Raw genomic sequence first — 6000 nt, 5'->3', positions numbered from 1 at the left:
AGAACATATCGGGCCCAATGCATTTTTGAAATATCATGCTATATATCGGTTTTGGCCCTATCTCTCAATGGTGAAGAAACACTTTAAAAATGTAAATAATTCTCGTATCATCTTCGCCAAAATGGAATCAATTCTTCCTTGTCACACACCCAACCTGTCCACCAAGTTTCATCCGAATCCATCAACACAACTTTTTGAGATATCCTGTACACAGACAAACAAACAAACAAACAGACAGACCGGGGGTGAAAACATAACCTCCTTCACCTTCGGTGGTGGAGGTGATAATTGAAAGAACAGGAAATGTCATTTCTCCATGATAACGTTTCTTGTTCGAAGTACTCATGATGAATAGGCAATAAGTATGTCAAACACAAAACAAACTGTGCAGTTCGATAATTTCATTTCAATTACTCTTCCAGCACCTCACAACGGGAAGGGAGTCATAAACACATCTGTTGTACACTGGGACCTTGCATTCACTGGCCAAGCAGCAATTCCCATATCATGGCACGTGAATGAATGTACAGATTTGAGCATGAATACTAGAAACCAAATATTACACTGTGCCCCTCTGATATATTTTTAATTTATCTGTTGTTAAGTTTCCCCCTATACTATCTATAGGATAAGAGGAGGTTTTTTTGCAGGGTTTTTTTTTTTTTTTTTTTACAATTTGTGCCCCCAATTTTTAATGGGACCTTCGAGTTTCTTAGACCCCTCAGAGTACTAAACCACCATTTATGTTTAGACTTAAAAAGAAAACAAACAATTTCTTCTTTTTTTTTCTATAAATTGTCCGAACTTTATCTCGGAGCCGGTTGAGACTTCTGGAATGAATTTCTATATCAATAATGGGAATAAAAAGTATGCCGTGTTGACATGTTTTTGACCTTGACCTAATTTAAGGTCATGACCCAATTATAGACATTTTAACATTTTTCACCGTAACTCAACTAAAGTTTTCCGATCAGAACAAAATTTCCCTCAGTAGAGAGCCTAGTGTATGTTGAATTTACACTTCATTTATATCATACCCCTTTTTAGTTAAAGGTCAAGGTCAAATGTCAGTCTAAAAATAAAAAAAATTCGACTTTTTTGTGATTGCTCAATTTTGCCAATGTTCTTGTATCATAACAGTGTACCTGCATTGAAGTTGTGCACCTGATATTTGATCAGTGTCATTGACCAACTTTTGTCGAATTGTGACCTAATTAACAAACAAAAATTTTTTTGATCATAACTTGAATAAATTTCCTCTGATTTTCATGATTTGAGTTTTTTTGGATATATTGAGGATGGGGACACATTTTCTTAATTTATACTCCATGCATAAATGGTGAAGGTCAAGGTCATATGGCAGTCTGAAAATAATATGGCTTTGCTTCGTAATCTGAGCCTGGTAATTTTGACATAAACCACATACCAATACTGCCCACACTTGTGGGACATTTGAAATATTATGAGACTGACTGCTTTAATTTCTGATGCATGCCTCTTGCTCCCAGATGTATCAATAACATGTCTCATGGGGTGCAAACTTCTGCATTTGGTGCAAAAGACGTCGATGTTGTGTTGATTGGGTCAACTGGGAGAAGTGTTGGAATCAGAAGCAAAAGGTACTTCTTGATTGTCTTGCCATGTCGTACCACTAAAATTAGTATAGCTGCTCAAGAAGACGGTTGATCATGCTTTAATTTGTTTGTAATAATAATTTGTAATAATGTAATTTTGTCATGATAATAATTTGTTTGTAATAATGTAATAATGTTTGTAATTTGTTTGTAATATGAATATTTCATTGCAATTTTTGTCAAAAGTGAAAAGGTAGAGATTTGTGTGAAAGGCAATCAATCATGTGTAGTACTTAACAAGATCACTGAACATAATTTCACCAGGTATAATCACAACTCCAGCCATACCTGAGAATGAACAAGGCTCAAGTAAATGATAATGTTATAACAGCAGGCTTTTGAGCATTGTTGAGAACTCATCGTTTGAACATTTAATCTTCCATTCAAAATAAAGTACACTCTCGTGCAACGATTGTCTACTGATTGAACGTTTTAATGATGGCACTGCTGTTAGGACGTTTAATTAAAACTTTTCTTTTGAAATTATCATCCATTATACTTACTAAAAACAGGCTCGGTGGTGCAATAGTTCATTCACTCTAAGTCTGGGACCGAGGTGGAGGTAGGTGGTTCAAACCCCATCTGAGTACGTGCTGCATCCTTGCTTGAGGCCCAGGATTTTAAAACGATAAAACCATGGACGACAATGCTGGGAAGGCAATGGCAAACTATCCAGTATTACTCTTGCCAAAAAAAATACTTTGGCAGCATCAACACTCTGTGTAAAGAGTATTGTAGATCAAAATCAAAAAATACCTACTAAACCTTGATACTTGAAAACATTGGGATGTTGCTTGGAGTCCTATTTGAGACATTACCATGAGATGGATGGAGGTTGTTTTCATCCTTGTCTGTTTATAGTTACACATTACAGTTTATGAATTGCCCAAAATTTTGCAGAAAAGAGATTTTGCTTTAAAAATTGACAATTTGAAAAAGGTACCATGATTTTTTTTTTCCCCTGAAAATGTCACCAGAATTAGGGCAGCAAATTTCATAATAGAAATAGATCTAATGTCAGAATTGTTTTTGCAGGAAATGTTTTCCATGATTAAGTCACAGGAAGTTCACATGGAACACAATATTAGTGAAGTTACATTAAAAACAGCGTTACTCGGTTGAGCGCATACCTCCGCCAGATTGAACAGTTTACGTACGTTTTGTATCCCACTGATGGCCGGATCTGCTGATCTGAACCAAAATCGAATCGCCTTGTTCTTGTCGGCTAACAAAGTCATCCACCAAGTTTTGTCATAACTCGTCCACAACTTTTTAAAATATGCCATACGTACATCTTTTTTGGCTCTAGCTCTCAATGATAAAGAATGTTCGTGTTGTTCATCTTTCGGCTGCTCCCGTTAGGGGTCGCCACAGCGGATCATCCGTTATGATCCGCATACTGATTTGGCACAGGTTTTACGCCGGATGCCCTTCCTGACGCAACCCTGGTCGCCTCTTACGACACAGGGATCAGGATTTGGGTTTCGCCATGATTCCGGGCTGCTATACACCCTGCCCAGTGCAGAGCCCCCGTCCTCAAGCGATCCTCCAACCCAAGCCTCCGAGTAGCCGGATTACAGGCGCACGCCACTACGCCCGGCTCGATGATAAAGAATCACTTTATAAAATTAAAAGATTCTCGTATTCGGCGTTGGATTTGGATCTTCACCCAAACTTAATCGATTTGTCCTTGTCATACAGCCAACATGTCCACCAAGTTTCGTCTGAATCTGTCTAAAACGTTTTGAGATATTGTGCTTTATGTTGTTTTTGGCCCGATATCTCAATGGTGAAGAAATACTTTAAAAAATTCGAGTATCCCAATCCGTATCAGGAGATTCACCAAAATATAATCATTTTGTCCTTGTCACACACCCAACCACTCCACAAAATTTTGTCTAAAATTGTCCACAACTTGTTGAATATCCTATTCACATCCAGACAGACAGACAGGGGTGAAAACATAACCTGCACGCATCTTCTGTGGTGGAGGTAATAACACACACACACGTCTGAGTAAACTTTTTGTCCATGCAATTAAAATTACAAAATGACATGTCTGGATTGTATGAGAGAAGATTTAAAACTTCTCAAGTCATCTCTGCTGGAACACGCAATTCTGTTGAGGTCAGGTAGACTTAAAAGGCTTTTGTTAGCCATCTTTTACTGACCTTATTCAATTTGAAGCAAGAATGAATGATGGCTTCCACACTTCTAACACTGACATCCAAATCGTCTGCAGATTCATATTTACCTCCGCCACCGAAGGTGAAGGAGGTTATGTTTTCACCGCTTTCTCTCTGTTTGTCTGTCTGTTTGTGTACAGGATATCTCAAAAAGTTGTGGACGGATTCAGATGAAACTTGGTGGGCACGTTGGGTGTGTGACAAGGACGAATTTGTTCGATTTTGATGAAGATCTGAATCCGGATCTGGATACGAGAATTATTTAATTTTTAAAGTGATTCTTCACCATTGAGCGATAGGACCAAAAACGATATAGTGCTGGAAAGCACGATACTTCAAAAATGTATTGGGCCAGATATGTTCTCGTGGATCAGGCATTACGTGATGGAGGTATGCACCCTACCGAGTGCCCTTCCAGTTAGTAATGTGCCAATTCTCCAAAATTATCAGCTCAACACATTTAATATTTGCTCAAAAGGCATTTGTTTACATGTGTGATTGCATTGTTCACCAATTTACTGCCATTTTTGAAGTCAGGACACCATTATGCAAAGAGTTGCATGTCCTAATTATGCAGACAGTCTCCTGTGAATTGGAGCTGCCTTGATGGTCTGCTTTACAAGGAACTTAATGATACACCTCTGTTCTGCAGTACATGGGACTAATGTTAGCTGTGATCTTGATTTTATCCATGATTCTTTGACCAGAGTCGTTATCACTTTGGGTACAACGTTTTCAGGACAGACAATATCATTGCATAAAATTTCAACAGTGAAGTATGTATTATTACCCCGTGCATGCACGGCGAAACGCGGGTTTAAACAATTGGTTCATGTCCGTCTGTCCATCTGTCTGTCTCTAAACGTGAGTTTCTGCTCAAGGGCAACTTATTTAAATTGATTGTTACATTTTAAACACCAATCAGAATATGAATCAGAAAACAAATTTTGCCATTTAATTGTACTTTGTCTCTGAATTGTCTGGATCGCACATGCGCAGAGAGGAGTAAGATCATTTTTTTTTGTCTGCCTGCCTGGAAGTCAAACTAATTTGAAAATAATTCCAAACAGGAAAGTACACTTTTTAAGGATGTAATAAAGGACACAAACAACCGGGACAAATAACTAATGTAACGTGTTAGATGTTGTAACAAGAACATGTAATGTAACACGAACTAATGCAGCAATAGAGCAATAGATGGTATAATGGCAGTAAATTCTGGAATTAATTAATTTATATCACTTTTACAATCTTTATTTTATTTAAATAAGTGTGGGAAGAAATTTGAAGAAAGTGTGGGAGTTTGTTCCAGAGGCAGGAAAAAGAGGAATGAAAGAGTGAAGGTGGGCAGTGATTCTTGATTTTGTCAGTTTCACCATAAGGGCTTTTTTGGCGGACCTTGAGCGACCTGTGGAAATATGGGGGATACAGATCACAGATAGAGCGGGGGGGGGGGGCAATGGCAGAGAGGAGATGGAAGGAGACAGAAAAGACCACCGACCTGCCTGTGGTGAGATCGTGAGAGACCCAAAAACTCAGCTTCATCGTGGGAGATACCAATGATCCTGAATAGCTTGGTTTCCACAGCATGAAGTCGAGCTAGGTGTGAGGCAGTAGCACAACCCTAAAGGGGGAGCAGTACTCAATCAGACTGTGGAAGAAAGCTTTGTAAATGGTGAGAAGCTCAGGTCTGCCAAGGAAGGACTTTGCACAATGGAGGATGCCCAGTCGGCGACTGGCTTTGGAAGCCAGCTTGGAAATGTGGCTTTCCCACGGAAGATAATGGCAGATCATGAGACCCAAAAGCTTGAATGAAAGGATTTCTTCAAGGGGATTGCTGAGAAAGTAGATGGGGGAGGGGGGTTCCAGACGGTCCTTTTGGAGAAACAGTGAAAGTGTGAGATTTGTCAGGATTGAACGACATGTTCCACGTGTTGGACCAGCTTGTGATTTCATCCACGTCTGCAGAGAGTGAAGAGGCTGCTGCCTGCCGATCAGAGAGTTGACAGATGGTACAGCAGAGGGTGGAGTCATCAGCAAAGAGATGAAGAGGTTTTCCAGAGAATCTGAGAGATCATTGATGAAAACCAGAAAAAGCACAGGGCCAAGAACACTGCCTTGAGGAATTTCAGCCTGGATGGGAAGAAGAGATGAGAGAATTCTATGAAGAGCCACTGTTG

The sequence above is a fragment of the Eptatretus burgeri genome, chromosome 4, assembly GCF_056783735.1.
Source record: "Eptatretus burgeri isolate ZD-2024b chromosome 4, Ebu_testis_v1, whole genome shotgun sequence".
Lineage (NCBI taxonomy): Eukaryota > Metazoa > Chordata > Myxini > Myxiniformes > Myxinidae > Eptatretus > Eptatretus burgeri.
Note: the sequence above shows the minus strand (reverse complement) of the source record.